Here is an 18049-nt window from a genome sequence, read left to right as displayed (position 1 = left end):
TGCTATTTCTCAATGCTTGTTCCTCTAGGCAATAATTTTCCAACTTGGGTTTCCAAAGGTATATTCTTAAGCGAAAGCAGCTTAACCTTTTGTGGGGAGGATGGAATGTTTTAATGCAAACTCTTCATTTCAGAGAGAAATTGGCAACTTTTGCTTAGCTGCCTGTTTTTTGACATAGACATTTGCAAACTCTGGCCTTAATATTCTGCTGTGCTGTTGCAGAGCTGAAAAAGCACACTCAGTTTGCTGTGCAGCTCTTTGGAAAGCTGCTTTTATTTCTCCTTAAGGCTATGAAGTAACACAATATCCTAAAATGTTACAGACTGGGCTAAATCCTGTTGTCGCCAGTACAGACTCACTGTCTTCCACAGGAGCCTTGTCTGTATAAGGAGTGCAAGATCAGGCCTTATAAAAATACAACAAGGGTAAAGTTCAACACTTGGTGATATTATGGGTGGAAAAGAGAGGAAATGAAAAAAAACCCCTCATGGAAATGCAAGTCGTGAAAACATTTTAACGTTAAGGTTTTCATGGTTTCTTTCTGTGGGGAAGGTCTCACTTCTGTATATTCATGACGGTAGATGCATACCCAGTATCAATATCAAAATGGGCAGATTTTGTGCCTCCCTTCTGTCCCAGTTCAGGAACATTCCTCCCAGTTTTTCTGTGAGACCATTTCCAATGATTCCATAGAGCTCCTGGTATTGAGTATGGAGATGGACGGAGGGGAACAGTAAAACTTGGATACAAGACAAAAATATGGCATAACCTATGGCTCAAAAGAGGAATGTTAACAAAAAATGTGCAGCATGCAGTACTTTTTTGTCCGAGATTATTACAACAATAACATGAACCCAACCTAATGGTGTCTGCACTATATATTACAAGTAGCTCTTTATGATCGTTCCCCCTCCCCTTCTCAAACATCCTGATTAGGCCTATTTCCGAAGCTTGTTTGAACAGCCTGTCACTATTTGTTTAAGTTTCAAACCTGTTTTAAATAAACACATGTCCATTTTATGTACTAAAACAAGGGGGGTGGGAGGAGGGAAGTATGACCCGTTGCTGAAAACTATTTTAGCACAAAGAGAACCCTAAACAGAATCTTAACTGTTTCATAAGGTTTTGTCTTCTGTAAAGCCATGTATTTGTCACTGGATTTTTGTCACCTAAACTGCTCTGTTTAAAATAAGAGAATCTCAGCTAAAATAAATAAGATTAGGAAAACTGTTTGAAACACTTGATGTCCTTTGAAAAGCACTCTTTATAATGAAAGCAAGGGTCCCCTTGGCAAATAGACCGAGGCAAGTTCTGGCTTGGTCAACCTTTTTGGAAGTCTTACACAATTGGAAAGAAAATCATTGCAGACCTTGCTTTTAAGACCTTCAAAATTTAATGGGAAGTTATATCCTGGATGTAAAATTATATCAGGGCTGTTAAAAATTATATGGAAAAGAACTCTTCATTCAGCTCTGTAAGTTTTTAAAAAGTCATTTCTTAAGAAGCTTTTATTAAGTCAAATCAGTCCATTGCTGGTTTACTGTGAAACTTGGTGTTGACTGTTTCCATGAAGCAAGAAAGGTGGCAACGGGGAAGGGAATGATGCTCTGCCTAAGCTCCTCTTAAGAACCAAAGCACCTGAGATGCCTGCTTCTCCTACCTGTGCTTGATTTGAAGCCAGGAGGGTTGCCCCAAGGAGGACTGCCCCATACTGCCTTCTTGCCCACTGGACTATATATAGGGAGGACAGAGCATGTTCCTGGCTAGAGTTCCTGGGATTTGCAGGGAGCCCAGGACAGAAGTGGAGTTTGTCACTCTGGGAGGATTAGGAGGCGTAATAGTGCACTGAGTCAGGGCAGTCTCAAAACAAAGAGATCACACTATCCTGCTCTTCCGCTGGCCCAAATTCGGCAGCTCTGATCCAAGAAACAAATGTCATCTTTAATTACACGGGCATTCTTTGCTTGTGGAATGAGCCAAGTTTGTTCAGCCTCAGTCCTTTTGCAGTTCAGCCTGCACCCTGGCCCGAAAGGCAAGGCACAGCTCCTCGGTCACAGAGGAGGACGTACTGCCCACAGGCTGAGCCCAGAGAAGCATTACAGATCTGACGGCTCCTTACTGAAAATCTGGAGGGAGAAGGCAATTTCTGACTGAGGGGGCGGCAGGGAGAGCAAACATGAGGAAGTAAACGCTTCCTTTTTCTACCTGAATCAAACAGCTGGTGAGGAAGTGACTTTATTTCCCTCGTTATCATTGGGTTGGCAGGATATCCTCTTGAGCCACATTGTATTGAATGAAGAGCCAGTGAGACTTCCATTTTACTGAACGGGAATTGCCTCGCAGCTATTTTACGCTGCCCTCTCTGTGACTCCAAAACAAACAAACAAACACACACTAGCTCCCGGCTTTTGAAGAAACTCGCACAGGTCTGAACAAGGCCACTTTGCCACCCAGTACGGGGCAGGAGAGGGAATGGCATACACTCTGATGCCAAGGTTTAGCAGCTGAATGACTTTTCCCTCACCCCTGCCTCCACACGAATGACATAAATTCTCATAAAAGCTTTTGTTCCCGCATGGTAACTCATTTCAGAAAGAGTTTGGGGAGGGAGGGAGGGGGCGGACAGAGCTGGTTAAATCGTCCCATGTTTTCTATGCAGTGAAACCTCATTAAAATGTCATCTTGCAGCTAACGAGCAAAGTTCTTGGAACACAAGAAGTAGACAAATGTGTAGCTGTTCTTTTCCCAAAGAGTTTATGGGTCTTTTATGCAAGACTAAGTCGTGAGTACATGCAAATAAGGGCAGCTCAGCCCTTGGCTGTGTTGTGCCGAGGTGTGGCATTTCACAAGGTCCGTATCTTTAGAGAGGCCGATATCTTTTTACACCTGGGAGTGCCGACATGCTGGTAGTCCTGCCAGGTGCACATTATCAAATTATAATGGGAAGGAAAAGAAGGTGTCGCCACACAAACCCTGCTGATCATGGAAAAAGAACCGGCCTAGTGAGTGGCTTTGGCATGTGAGCCCCTGAACCAATTCCTATTTGGGTTTTTTTTTCTTTCCCCCTTCACCTTTGCTTGTGGTAGAAATGGGTCTGTTTTGGAGACATGGTTCACTGGTGAACACAGCAGTGCTAGGTTAACGGTTGGACTCAATGATGTTAGAGTCTTGTCCAGTCTGCTATGGTTCTATGATTCTGTTTTGAATTCTGTGTTTCTGCAAGCCCTGACACAGTCTTAGGTCTGCAGCTGATGTGTTAGATGCTGGCTGCATATACTTTTGTTTCTCCAGTGGTGTCTGAGGTTTCCGACTTTGGACAAAACTGGTTTTCATCACAGTAGTCTTGCCTAACTTTGTTCCTTGTCCTTACTATCTATTTGTATAAATTTCTGCATTGGTGAGCCTGTGATTTTGCAGGTCCTAGTCTTGCCAGGCACTCACTGTAAGGCTGTGTGAACTGGCATCAGTGGAAATATTATTTGCATGACTTACTAAACATGTCACTCAGATGGAGACATCTAAGGAGTGAGTGGTTAGGTTTGCTCATGAGAAGTGATGCATATGCTTAGAAATATATAAATGTGAGTGGTTATCATAATGGAATGACTAGTCTCCCTGTCTGTGCTCCTAAAGAGTGACCCTGCTGGCAGGCAGATTTCCTCCAGACCCCTGTGAGACGAAGGGTAAATCCAGGCTTTGAGGAATAGTCAAGCCACCTCTTTAAACACAGGATTTGTAAGGTGTTGATCATTCAGCTTGGATGGAAATCCATCCGGTGCTCAGACTAGGCCACATTCTTGTCAAACCAAGTCAGCATGAGAACTGTTTCAGTAATTTAGTCTTGGCGTCTCTACTTAATTCATTTAGATGTGGTTCTGCAATATGCAAAAGCCCAGACCTTGTTCTCTTATTCCTGGAAAGGCCCACGCTATAAAATGAGGTATTTCTGGCATCAGGATAACAGCTGTAATGTCACTGCAGCAGCTAGCTGGTGGTATTTGATGGGTGCCACTTCTGAGGGAGCACTATTAGCAATTATGAGAAAAAGAAGGCAAGAAGGCTTCTGGACAAAATACTGTGTTCTAACAACATGGTCAAAGCTGCTCTATTTGATGCTTCACAATTTTCAGATCTTTTGTGGTTGATAATCCTACTCAAAGAATTTGCTGGTTCATATAGTTTTATTTTCTGGAGGTATCTTACTTAAATAGAGTGCTAGAAACTGTTCTACCTAGAAAACAAATGTGTCCCAACACATGAATGTCAGTTGCACTAAGACCAACTCATTAGTGGGCCACATTCTTCCCCAATTTATCAAACCCATTCTAAAGAGTTTACATTCACACACAACAGTAAATTTAGTGGCACCCATTTGTGGATTTGTGAATCACTCTGAAGGAGAGAGCAAGTGTCAACAGACCTGCTGGGGAGACTCATCTCACCCTGTAACATCACTCTTACACCTGCATCTTCCGAAAAGAGGCTGGATGCATTAAGACCCCTGTCAAATCTTCAGAATGGCTTTAAAAAAATAATGACAAAATGGGCTTGAATGTCAACACAGGCCTGTTTTTCTCTAAATCTTGCTTAAAATCTCTGTCTTGCTTGTAACTGGCTTTCAATATGAGTGCCCTTATATTGCAAATAGCCCAGCTAATTTAAAAGAGCATCTCTGAAGATTTGTCTACAGTGGGTCCTGCACTGACAGTAGAGGGAAATGTGAACACATCCCCCATTATATTCCCTGCCTGCTCCAGCTGCCCGTGCTGCTCTTGGGCTGCCGCAGAAGAGTTAAATCATGTAACTGCCTGGGAAACGGGAAATGAAAGTAGCTGCTTGTAGAAGTGCTCAGAGTGCTGTGGCACAGTGTTTGTCCTCAGGGCCACGGAGGCTTTCATTTAACAAGCACATCCAGCGGTGCCGGCCTCAAGGCACAGGTATGAGCGGAGGCAGAGAGAGGACAGCAAGGTGGCGAAGCTGTCAGCTTGGGGAGGGACCTGGCTCAGGGTGGCCTTGGCCAGAAAGGGCTGAGTGCACGTGTGAACCAGATGGGTGAAATCCAACTGGTCTGAGCAGGTTGTCCCATTGACTGCACCACGAGGGACCAGTCATGCGTTTTTCTGCTGCTTATTTTAACATCCCTCAGGGATATGTTCCATCTCATGTTTGTTATTTCAACACTCAGTTCTGATCCAAACCCCTTTGGCTTGACAACCTCGTGCTCAGCGTTGAGCAAGAGTAGCACAGAGCTGGAGCGGTGGCCTGGCTGTTCCATGGTGCTCTGTGGCGCTCCATGGTGCTCCAGCAGCACCAGGCCATGTGGAAGTGCCACCCATTCCTCGTGTGACTTGAAGCAGGCACTCTTTTTTTTTCTAAATCTTGTGACAAGCAACTGATTTACAGGGCCAGTGAGACAACACAGCTAACATTACGCTAAAGTAACCTCACGATAAATCTGCAATTTAATGAGTAAGTGCAAAAGAAGGCTATGCTGTAGACTTCAATGGACAGTTACATTTCTACCACCAGCCACCTGGAAAATATGAATTTGCCCATGTGTTTTCTTTGGCAGCCTAGACCTCATTAGTGGCTCAGACCACTTCTGCTCACCTGGAAAAGCCTTACTCGAGGCAGAGAAGAGGCAGCATTTTTTGGTCATTGGTGTCTTTTGCCATTTCCTAAGTCAGCCCTCCCACCAGGAGCTGTGGGAGGCAGACAGGTCCTGGCAGTCTGATGGAACACTGAAAATTCTCCACATGAAAAAAAAGGACCAGTTAGAGTGTAAAAATACAAACCAAGTCACAAGCAGACTAAAGGACTTTGTTTTGTTATTCAAAACAGCTCAAATTCATTTGCATACACAGTTGTAATTCATTAACTGTGACCCTTAGATTTATTTAAATGCCACCCTGCAAAACCAAAATATGAAGACCTAATAAAAGGCAAACCATCTCTGCCTCTCGATCTCCAAATCCAACACCAAAACATGTAACAGGCATCCTGCAGGAGAACTGGGATCTTCTCCCATCCAAAGGCAAGTACCACCAGGATGCTGGAAAGCAACACACCTTCTATCCATATGTATACTTTAATTCTTCTGTAACAAGAAATAACGTGTTGATGATATAAGGAAGGGCACAAATTCTGTGTGTTTCCTTTCAGCAGGAAGCTTTAAAATGGAAAAATATTAAGACACTGGTGGCAGAAGAAAAAGTGCTATTCTTTAAGTACTTCAGGGGGTTTGCTGGTGTCACTGTTCTGGCCATATTCCTCGATGGAAACATGGCTTATACCAGCTGCAGGAGTCTGCCAGCATGGTTGAATTACCTCCCAAACCATGTGAATTAAACTGGCAAAAGGACTCCTCTCTGGTCTAAGTCGGCGCAAGTCTACATAGTGGGGAAGGGAATCATGCCAAAATAGTTATCTTTGTAGGCTAGGGATGTGATTTTTTCCCCATGAGATAGTTGTGCTGGCCAGACTTTGTCATGTAGACCCTAGGAACTTTTATTTGCAAAATAAGACTGTAATTTATTTTAACCAGATGTTCAGCACTGATCTGTGTCTGTGCATTCACAGCACACTCCAAGTAATTTTTACTGTGAAAGACATATACCTTGGACACTGGTAAGATTTAAAAAACATAACGCTGAAACTTTAGGACTGTGGTGGGTTTTCCTTTCCTTTTGTTGGTAATGGGTAGTCCCCAATGAAGTAAGCTGGTGTTCTGGGTGTTGAGTTTTGCTCCTATCAATCAGATTCCCCACAGGTCCTGTATGGCAAAAGTCTCAGCTCTCCCAAGTATCAGAAATTCACATCAATTGCTGGAGCAAGTCATGCAGTTCCTCACAACCTAATGGTTGCTGGGAGAATAGAGTGAGAGCTGAAATGACCTAGGATCTCTCTTTTCTCAATAAAAAGCAGGAGGTATGAGTGCCAGTCCTCTGAATAAACAGATCCCTCTTTGTTTTCTTTCATGCCTGGTGTTCTTGAGGGGAGGCAGGGGCTGGTTCTGCTACAGGACAGTGATCATCAGAGTGGTCACGTAGCTGTCACTGGAGCCTGATGTACCAACCACTATCAACAAGTTACACATACACATCCTTGGGAACAGCTGAAATACAGCTTAGCCTGCATTCCTATGGCCAGTCATTCAAAACAGAAACTAAAGGATTTAGCTAACTGCTGCTTTTTTTTTTTCATAAGCCTGCATGTCCTTGCAGATCATTCACAAAGGGCTGCACATTTATATTTCCTGTTGACATCCTTCGAAAGGCAGAATGCCAATGGAAATTGGATCTTTTAATCAACAATTTCTGTGGACAGCAAGTCGGATGAAAATTCATGAAGGATTGAATTCTATCATTGTGACCTTGAACTAAGAGCACAAGGAAAGAGAGCGCTGTTAACTTAGGCAGGAAAGATTGGTAATTACTTCACGTGTTGGTGTTTCCAAGTGAGGAGAAATTTCATGCAAAATTTCAGATACTCAAAGGAAAGAATATAAAACAAAATCAGGACTGTCAGCCAAGAAAAAAAGAAGCATCACCTATGAAATCAGCCTTGAAAGCTTCCCCAATTTCTAAAATAAGTAAGACCCCACAATCAAAATTGATATAAAGTCCTTCATAAATGTCATAATTTATTTTTTTAATACTTCTAAGAGCAGGTGGGACGACACAGCAGAGGAGAAGAGAGTGCGCACCTTGCACTCATCAAGCCACCTCAGGGGCAGGGATGGGGGTGCAAACGCAGGGGGTATATTAGAATAGTACTCCAGGCAGGCTGAATATTCCTGCTGTGAAACTAGCACAGCCACTGCTCAGAGGCAGCTCCAGAATCCCTGTGCAGTGCCCTGCCATGTAGATGTGCCCTGAGGCACTACCAGAGAAAAAATGACGGATGCTGCTCCTGCTTACGGCATTGCCTTCCCCTTAGAGCAGTGTGAGCTGTGACTCTTGTGCCAGCAGCTGCTGCTGAAAGCCTGATCTCTCTTGCCCAGTCACTTCAACGTAGCCTCAAGAATTTCATTAACGCATTAATCTGCAATTAAAGAGCTGCCCTTGCTTAAGAGCCAGAGGAAGTGATTACAAGGGCTGAGGAATTCACGTGTGGTGGAAGGAGAGGCACTAGATCTGGAAGTAGGTACAGAAATCATCTAGAGGATGACCACAAGTAACTCCTGTGTGCATTCACCTCACGCATCTGTCCCACTTCGGATGATGTCCCATGCACATCTCGATGCTCTTTTCCTTGGAGTTCTGCCATTGCTGCCAAAAGAATTCTTCTCCCCCTAGATCTTCCATCACTGATATCTGCTGCTTCTACCCTTAAGTGGGAAGGCCCAAGGATGGCTTCCATCAGCTTTGCATCAATAGGGGCTTCCTGCCACAGTGGTAACTTGGCTGGCAATTTGTGGCTGGAATCCAATGTATTAAGTGCCATAAGCCCACCCAGGAGCCTTCAGAACCTCCTATAATTAACTGTTGCTGCTGTAAATTTAGACAAACCCAGGAAATCACATGCAAAATTCTGTCTGATTTGCTATCTAATCACCTTCTATCTAGGTTCTTATACCACACACATTGCTGTGGTATCTGAGCATCTTGGTGCCTGGATGCAAGTCAGATAAACCCTTTTCAAGCTAGCTAAGCTGCAGTCCTGACACTTCTACACTGTTCTGCAGCCAACTTTTGCTACGAGCAAACTGCAAAGAAGCTTCTTCAAAGATTCGCTGAACGTACCAGCTTCTCCTGTCTTCCTTTCCCAGTTAATGTAAGGTTGGGAAATTTGCCAAGCATCATGCTAAACTGAAAGAGACATTCAAATTTCAGTGAGTGCATGAGCCAAGGGAGCCCAGCCTGCCAGAATGTTATTGTAGTGTTCTTAAGAAGTTCTCGGCATTAAGACTTCATTTTGTTGTGTGCCTGTCTGTCTGGTTAGGAGATGCTCCACTGGAGACCAGAAAGTCATTGCTTCCTCAATATTAAATACAAGTGTCTCAGTCAGCTACAAACCATTTGTTAGCTTCAAACTTTTGAGTCAGTTTTGTTTCTTTTTCTTTTAAGATTGGAGGTGTCTGATCCTGCGGTTACCGTCACTTGAAACAAAACTTCGGCTTTCAAGAAGATTTTAGATATACCCTTTTCTGATGACCGTACAATCGAAGCGTGCACACAGACAGGGACCAGCAGACAAAAACGTGATGAAAAGAAGCTGTATTATTTCTGGATGAGAAATAATAGATATGGGTTTGATTGATTTAAGAACAAGTAAGGGAAGAGGAAAGTTCAGAACTTATCTACACTTTTAACAGTAAAGAAGCAATCTTCCCCCCAGGAGGAACCATTTATACTGATATCAAAGTGTATTCTGACTCATTAACTGAAATACGTTGTGCTGGTGGGAGACAGTTATATCAGCAAGATTTTGTCTACAGAAGGGTTTGCACCAGTATAACTTATATCCATAAAAAAAGTCAGATGCATCAGCACAGTAGAGTGCAAGCCAAGAATGAAGAAGCAGGGAAAATTTGCAGACCAATGTTTTGGGCTATTTTACATATCTGTGTTGTAAAGGTTTCTGTATGTCCATAATAAGAGCAGTTAAAATACAAAGATCCTCAACCTCAATCTACAGCAACCCAAGCATCAAGAAACTAAAAGAAAACCAAAGCACCTTCCTTTTTTAGGCCATTTACTCCCATAGCTTTAGCCATAGAGTTGGGGGGAGGGGGTGAGGGAAAGAAGCTGAACTGAGCTGGTAATCACAGCATTAGGTTGATTTGACTATAAGAAAACTTTAATTTCAATGTTCCCCACGGGGTTTCTGGTATTTATTTCCTTATTTACTTCTTGAGCCTATTTAATACTTTGACCTTAAGGAAGAAGAATTTGTACAAGCAAGAAGATTAAAGGTTCAAATTAGTTAAAGATGAAACAAATCTATTGATTCATTAAAGGCCAGTGTTCTCAGTGTCGCCAGTGATACTATCATGTATTAAACTGTTAATATGCTTGAAGAAAAAAGACATTTTCAGCACAGGTTATAGATGGCTTTTGATTGGAAAAAAATACACTGCTGCTTTGCATCCTTTTTGCCTAATGTTTTCTGTCCCATCCAAATGGCCTTTCTACATATGTAAGAACCATGCAAGGGTCAGTGAGTCTCTTCTCATGCCTACCTGACCCTCTATGTTGGTTCCAGTCTAATTTTGCCATCTGTGTTCACTCCAAAATTGTACCTCTGAACTTGCACTTCTTTCACATATGCTTTGTTCATGTACTCGCTTTCCTTCTGGTGCGTGTTTCTTCAGCCATTTCTTGTGTGATTCCTTCTTCCTCTGGCTGCTTAACCTTGCTTCCTTCATTACTTCTCTTTCCACTATTCACTTTCAGGCATTCAGTGCTGCCTTGCAGTTTCCACAAAGCATTTGTCCCTACACAAGTTATGCCTTTTCTTGATGGTATATTGCTTATTCCTATGAAGCAGAAGTTAGTGGAGACAAACACGTGATTGTCATCGTGCCAGCTAATCATGCTAGAGCCATGGCCCCAGCAGGTTTTAACTGCAGCTGGCTGCCACAACGCTGAGTGTAGCCTAGGTGGATGCAATTGCCAAGTCACCACAGGCATTGTGCCAAAGGGACTCTTCAAGGTTGTGCTGTGACACAGCAGTAACCTGCAGTGAAGACTGGCCCTGCCTAGTACTCGGCGATAGCCCAAGACCCAGTTTGTGTCTTTGAATAAACCCAAGTCGAGGTGGTGTTCCTCTAGAAGCAAGCAGGGGTCAAGTAGCAATGTTTAAAACAAGGTTTATTCCAACACCAGTTGTGTCAGGTTTGCTGTGAAGCTGACACAAAACCAGGCTCAGAAAGCAGGGATACGTGGGCACTGCACAGCTGTAGACCTGCATGCAGAAACCTCCTATGTGGAAGGTGTGGCACACCTGTATGAATTATCAAGGAGCTGGTAGTGGCTGAGCCATATGAGAAGTTCTCTGAAGGCTTTCATGCTCCCAGGAGGAGGAGCAGCTCATAAAGCTGTGTTTATTACTTCACCTCTGGCCAATTTTTAAGAGTAGATTTAAGAGGAGGAAGATGAAGTTGCTCTTTGTTGAATTTTTTACATGTTAAAATACATACTTATGTCACAGAGGTTAAAGAAAACAAAAGGAGCATCACCTTGAAGAGGTGAAAGTTTGATCCCTGAACTGCCATACCGAATTAGGTTTCTGGTACACCTAAGTGTTAGTACTCAGTGAGTTAGCAACCATCAGTTTGTGATTAATACCCTAATTAAGAGCAGTTTCTTCCTTCCGTCTCCAATTTTTCCAAGATAGTGTTGCGCCAAGTGTTAAGAAAATTGCTCTTCTAATTTGTGTGCCTTCTCATCTATTTGGCCAAGCTTAGGGGAGTAGCCCAAGTCCCCATTACCACAATTCTGTTAACAATTCTTTTGAGTTCAACAATGCTCATTCTGTTTCCTTTTCTTAAGCTGGATATTAGCAACAAAGACCTGCTAATGTCTTTACTTTTCAAAAGTTGTAAAAATGCTTTGGAATTTCTAGTTTAGCATTTATTTATTTGTCTTCAGAGATTCAGTTGCATAGCCCTTCCCACTTACAATTCAGTTAAATAATGTTCATGTTACCCTTCTATACAGCTGTATTTCCTCTGCCTCCGTGGCCCAGTCTTTCTTTCTTGAACAGTTTGTAGGTGGATAATGATGTTGTTCCACTACGTTTCCCTACCACCCATTGCTATTAAAATCATCCTCCACGGCAAAATACTCTGATTGATTTTTGCTTTTAAGGTTGTTACATTTGTCTAAATAGTTAATTCTATTCAACTCCTTTTTCTGATACCTTCCCAGTTTTCCTGAATTCCCTTTTATACATTTACCAAAATTATGACTCTCCAATGGTTGCAATTGGCATCATGTTCTCTGAATTCACAAGATGCAGCCATATATACAGATGTCTTTAATAGACATATCTGACTAATATGTTCCCCAGACGCTCATAACTTCTGGCTTATTTGCAGGATCTACTTCTGTTCTGGTCCTCTCCATTTTCTAGGCTCTCCTTTACTCAGTTACTCTATCTAACAAACTAAAACACCTTCTTGAACAGTCTGTTCTGGCCACACTGAGAACTGGCACAGATCTCACTGCTTCATCAGACTTGCATATGAAACTGGGAACGGCTGAGTCAAAGCCATTTGCCCTGTCTTGGACCAGAGTTTTCTGTCTAGCCAAATGATGTTACTTCCCAGACAGTTTCTCTTACTTACTGGTAAGAAAAGCTCATCCAGTGCCTCATGATATCCATTCTTTTGTCTGAAATTAAGAAGCTTGCTGAGCTCGTGTTCGTCATGACCGTGTTCCTAGGGACAGCTGGGGGTGTTAGTCTCACCAGGCTCATTCTGACCATCTCTGATGGCAAAAGTCATCTTTAGTTGCAAAGAGTTGCACTGTCTGCCAGAGAAGGACGATCTGACCCTCCACTCTGCAGCCATCGGGAGACTGGCTTCTTAAAGCAAAGCCTTGGCCAGCACGTGTCTGAAAGCCACCCTTCCCCTCCCAGATGACCTTTCAGCTTCTGAGCTTCCTCAATTTGTCACAGCCATTTGTGGGGCTTCAGAACATTTGAAAGTAAAGAAGCAGAAGCTGTGTCAGATCAATGGTCCTTAAGGTAAGATATTTTAACCAGTTCCATACTCAAAGTAAGAGTTACTGTCTTTTTATCTACTTGTGTTAATAAAATGTTTGGCTTTTGGCTGGGCAAACAACTGCTAGTACTGTATAGCCTATGCAAGTTCTTTCTCATTGTCACTGTAATGTATCCCACTCACCTAAATCTTCAAAAAATATGCTTTCAAGTTAGATTCCTAAACACATGAGTAGACACCCAAGTAAACTGAGTCTTGCAGTGGGGACCTCCTGCCTTGGTTGTCTGAAGTTAGGCAGGTGCCAATATTGGAAGTCTTGGGCCAGGAAATATACTATAAAGCTACAATTTGGATGGGGAGACACAGGAAACCAGTTAAAATTCCTGATCCCATGTCTAAAATTTTAATGCATTAATAATCATTGCATTGATAATAATTTAATTAAAGCTGTTGGGGTTTAAGAAACATTTTCTGAAAATTGTGTTTGAATTTTCTGCACTCTTTATTTGACAGGAATCAGAGTAGAGCAATAAGACTCTAAGAATACAGAAAACTTTTCAGTAGGGAGAGCACTGGAACAAGCCATTTGGGAATGTAGCCATTTAACTGAACAAGGAGTCAATGAGTGACAGACAGGGAGAGAGAACGTGCAGATGGAGATTTAGCACTCCCGGTCCTCATCATGCAAGAAATAGAGGGATTTCAATAACATAAGGAAGCACAGGAAATTCAAAGCTGGTAAGACAGCATACTTTTGCATGCCATCCTCAATTAGACAATTTTATTATATAAAGTATTTAAATTAGATAATTGCTACAGAATGCTGAGACGTGAGTTTAGTGAGCTTCAAAGAGTAAGCAAATACTTCTACAGTAAACAAAAGCTGTTAACAGTCCAAATAATAATAGTAATATTACTACAGTAATAGTAGTAGTAATAATAATGGTGGCAATAATAATAATAGTACTAATAGTTGTTATTATTATAATAATTATAATGGAAGGCTTTTTTTTGAAGGATTAAATCAATCTCTGATTTTTGGGATTAGTGTGAAGTCTTCAAAAGGACTATGCAAGACAGGGGGGAGGATGGGAGATGACACTATCCTAAATCCACCTCTTGTGGCATTTCTTTGCCTTCATTTGAAGCAGGTGGTGACCAACACAGGCACAGACACAGTCTGTGCTAGACTGATCATGATTCCAATAATGAAGGACAATTTTTAATAATTATGTATTAGCTGAGCAGGGGATTTTTGTGTCCTTCAGTGTTTATAAAGACTTCCTGCTAATTTTTCTCATGTTCTTCTAACAAAAAGACTGTGATTGAGACAAAATTCATGGATTCCTAAAGTAAGATTTTTATAGAAATTTGAAAAAAACTGAGCAACATAGTACCTTTAACTTAAGAAAAAATTCCAGTATGTCTTTTTATCAGGAAAACTAATGGGATTATTTAATATTAAAGAAAAAAGCTGTAAGTTAAATGCAAGGCATAATAAAAGGTTGATAAAAGAAGTTCAAACCAGAATTTTAAAATGGGCGAGTTCCTTAATCTTAAAAGGAGCATTTTCATAAACTATTTAATGAAAACTAAAAAGTAAACAGAAAAAAATTAAATTTTGTTTATGTGCTTTATCCAAATCGAAGGAATAATAATTCAACATATAATGACAGCAACATAAAGGGAGGAGGCTGTATTTAAAAAAAAAAAAAAAGATAGCTCTGTTCTTTACTTAACTGAAAATAAAGCTAAAAACCTGGTAACACTACGGAATTTAACCATGTGCCAGGGTTTAAAATGCTGCTGTTTACATAGGGCCACCTTCACTCCTTTGTCCAGCCACAGACACTGTGACGGGTCAGTCATGGGTTTTTAACTGAATTAATCACAGCAGGGGAGGACGCTCTTCCCGGCTGCTCTGAGCACCATCCCTGCATTCCTGCTCTGTTTGAGGCTGGAGTGAATGCTGGAAGAGGCCACAGACATCTGGCTGATGGTTCTGGGGCAGAGGGCCAGGCTGAGCACAGGCATCCTCATGGAAGGCCACCCGTAGGAGCAGGGACACTGTCTGTCTCCCTTGATGTGGTGGTGCTACAGAGGACAGCAAAATCACATCAGCCTGCAGGACTATCAGTCTTTGCTTCTTCTCTACTCTCCCTAGAGGACTCCTCAGTTTATTTTTATTTTTCAGCCTTCCTTGAATCTCTTTCATTTCCTCCCCTGCTTAATTATGCAGCACTACATTATATAATTTAGATAGAAGTACGTGAGCATTTTTAATGACATCAAGTCTTTTAAAACTGCTTCATGGAAGAGAATGCAGCTTGTACACCTGTAGCATGCCACGGGGTAATGCAGTAGTGTCTTTCTCACCATCAGCCGTGCTTCCCAAACTCCCCTCCCCCAAGTACTTTCACTCACCCCTTTTCAGACCACTAAGCAACCACTGCCAATCACCCTTCACGCCCCATCCCACCACTTTCACTCTCAGTCATTTGCCCACTGCCTGTGAATCTGTCAGGACGCACTTCACCAAACCATTACAGACACCCACCCCTTCTTAATCACCTCCTGAACCCTTTCATGCGGGCAGGGACATTCAGCAGTTGCTCAGCTACAGCTCTCAGTACTGTGGCCAATGCAGAAAACTCACAGAGAGAGAGAGGAGAGAACCAAGTGATACGGGCACTAGGTGGGAAATTCCTCAGCCAGAAGTTCAAGCAGGTATGACTGTCTCGGGGTGACTTGGAGAGTGCAGGAAACTCATCTGTTTGAAGCACTTCTGTAATGCAACAACTACACCCAGAGGCAGGTCTCCTTACTTTCAGTAATTACAATGATTGAGAACGAAACTCTTCCAGGTGATTCAGAGAAGCAGCCACCTAACGTGGCTATCCTCCACACTGCCCTCTGAAAAAACCTCTCTTCCCCTCTGTTGAGCATATAGGGAAAGTCCTTGCCTACCTACCTGAACCAGAATCCCTCATTTAGTCTCTCTATCTCAGTGCAGCATCTGTGGGAGGAGGTAACAAAGTTCTTGTCTGGGGCCCATGGAGAAGTGTTCCTGGAAGGTAAGTGCTACAGCAGCTGCGGAGGATCACCCACAGTGGGAAATGACAAGTGCCTCTGCACGCGCTCAGAGCTGGGAAGTCCCCACAAAGGGGTTGTCCATGCCTGCTGAGATCAAGCACAGACACTCTTCTCTCTGTTTTTCTTGTAAAAAGGGTCATGGTATTTCCCTTTGGGAATTGTGTATTGTGGCAAGTCAATTTTCAGCTGTGTTTATCTTAAGTGGTTTTATATTCCTGCATTAGTTTGCTGTGGTAAAAGAAAATGCTATTTGCATATCACCTCGGTTTTTGAGTGGAAAATGACAAGAAGAAGAAGAAATTTCTCAACAACTCTTCAGCCTGAACATTGCTTTTCTTTCAGCCTACTGTTGAATGAAGTACCATTTTGAGCTAAGGGAGGCACTATTTGACAGAACAAAAGATACCTCTCCACACCTGTCAAGTTCAAGAATATCTGGAAGGTACTATATTCAGATTTACTACCTTACAGAAATATTATGCAGAATCCAAAGATACTTTCCCTGTAAATAAATCCAACGGCTAAACACTGTTGATATACATATATGTATATGAATATACATATGCACGTCACACATATATATGACAACACGTGTGTGTACGTATAATGCTGAACAGGCTGAAGAACTAGGTGAAAAATCAAGACCCATGCACAGAAACTAAATCTAGTATTCTGTTACTGTTTTCCCAGCTAATGACCATCCTCCAAAATAGTCTGGTTCATTAGTAAAGTCCACCACTGAGTGGTTACCGATGCAAAACATCCATCTTACACGTTGTAAAGGCTAAGTGCCAGAGCCTGCACTTCCTGTAAGCACCTGCTTCATCCACAGCCCTGAGGTGATCAGGTCCTCAACATCCTAAAGTGAATCTTCCCACAGTTCAAAGAAAGCACCTCCCAGCTGTGAAAAGGACCCCAGAGCTCAGCTTGTTGTGTTACCAGGGGTGTGGGGGTAGTATCTGCACAGAGATCAGGCAGACCCTGGAAGAGAACAGTCTGGACCATGCACTGAGGGTTTCAATTACGAGGTTCATTTAACCCAGAAAGCCTCCTGCTGCAGAAGGCCACAGATGTTTCGTTACTCTCCCTTGGTTCTTCCTATCTTGACAGACATCACAGAGACACCATGCATAATAAGGGTTTATTCGAGTTTTCCGCTCGGGACTGTGCCCTGACCCCAGACCACTGGGGGTGGATGAGAAGAGCCGATCTCATCCTAGCTAGCAGATGCCTGTGTGAGATCTTAGAGTTCTTGTCCTTCACAAACACTTCTTAGTCCCGTCTATTGCCAATTAAATCTCCCTATTGTGATGCAAAGAATGATAGCAGCATTTTCTATGTCCACACACTGCCTAAACTGATAAAAATGCTCAGTATATGTTAAGAATATAAGTGTGCTCAGTGCATTCACAACACACAATAAGTGCACAATTCAATTAACTAATGCAATTCATATTTCATTAGGACAGAAGCTGTTTGTGACCTTAAACGGACAACAATTTCATGACGGCACTGCAGAATTTTAATTAGATAGGATAATAACAAAGACAAATGAAACAGAGGGAAAACGCACTGCCTGGCAGAATTGTTCCAAAGAACTTAAAAACAAAAGATGCAGTTGTTCTGCTAAGTTCTTCTCCTCCTTCCCCCTTACTAATGATGCAGAGAACAAAACATTATCGCCTTTCTTTGCCTTTCATTTGTAGAGAAGGCTGTCTCAGCATTGGTGGTATGAACCTGGTATGGTACCGAAAGGCGCAGGGAAGAGAAGTCCAAGGGCCTGATTTAGCTTTTGTTTATGGGTACCTAAGTGAAGAGCAGCTCCTCTAAGAAGAATCATTTTTGTATCAGTTTTTCAAATTTGTTTCAAAGGCATAAATATTGGGCCCTAAAATCATTTGTGAAGGAAAGTGGTAAACCAACCAACAACAGACATGATTAATAAAATTGTTAGCAATATTAGGACAAAATAACACATAAAATCACAGTATATAAAGGACTGTGATTAAAGCAGAGAAGGATTCCAATATTAAGCTGTGATTGCTGTAATATTTCTTTGTAAACTACTCTTAAGAAAATGAGAAGAGATTAACAAGGTTAGTTATTACACTCCTGTAGTAATTTCATCCTTAATCCAAAGTATTACCATATATGCTGACCCCTATGTGAGAAAAACAGTTCCCTACAGTCTGTAATTCAGTTTCATTATTTTACTATAGATTGCCAAAACTGTATCTCGTCTAACAGAAACATAAAAGGATGAGATCCTTCAGTTTTTAGATACTA

General features: G+C 42.1%; 1 protein-coding gene and 1 long non-coding RNA gene across 9 annotated transcripts in view; one reads left to right on the top strand and one right to left on the bottom strand.

Moving 5' to 3' along the window:
- The window catches only part of BCL2 (BCL2 apoptosis regulator), a 96108-nt gene that overhangs the window by 6196 nt on the left and 71863 nt on the right, over positions 1-18049 (bottom strand). The window lies entirely within an intron of this gene.
- LOC125329166 overlaps positions 1-18049 on the top strand; it is a 54763-nt gene that overhangs the window by 24152 nt on the left and 12562 nt on the right. For 5 of the 8 annotated variants that reach the window (XR_007205068.1, XR_007205074.1, XR_007205064.1 and 2 more), the window contains one exon: positions 16106-16205. This is a non-coding gene — a long non-coding RNA (uncharacterized LOC125329166). Of the gene's footprint in view, positions 1-8124; positions 12694-13183; positions 13409-15678; positions 15745-16105; positions 16206-18049 lie in introns of those variants that run through there. The other 3 variants (XR_007205066.1, XR_007205065.1, XR_007205072.1) reach the window with 3 other exon arrangements.

The sequence above is a fragment of the Corvus hawaiiensis genome, chromosome 1 (genome assembly GCF_020740725.1).
Source record: "Corvus hawaiiensis isolate bCorHaw1 chromosome 1, bCorHaw1.pri.cur, whole genome shotgun sequence".
Classification (NCBI taxonomy): Eukaryota; Metazoa; Chordata; class Aves; order Passeriformes; family Corvidae; genus Corvus; species Corvus hawaiiensis.
Note: the sequence above shows the minus strand (reverse complement) of the source record. Positions and strands in the feature narration are given on the sequence as shown.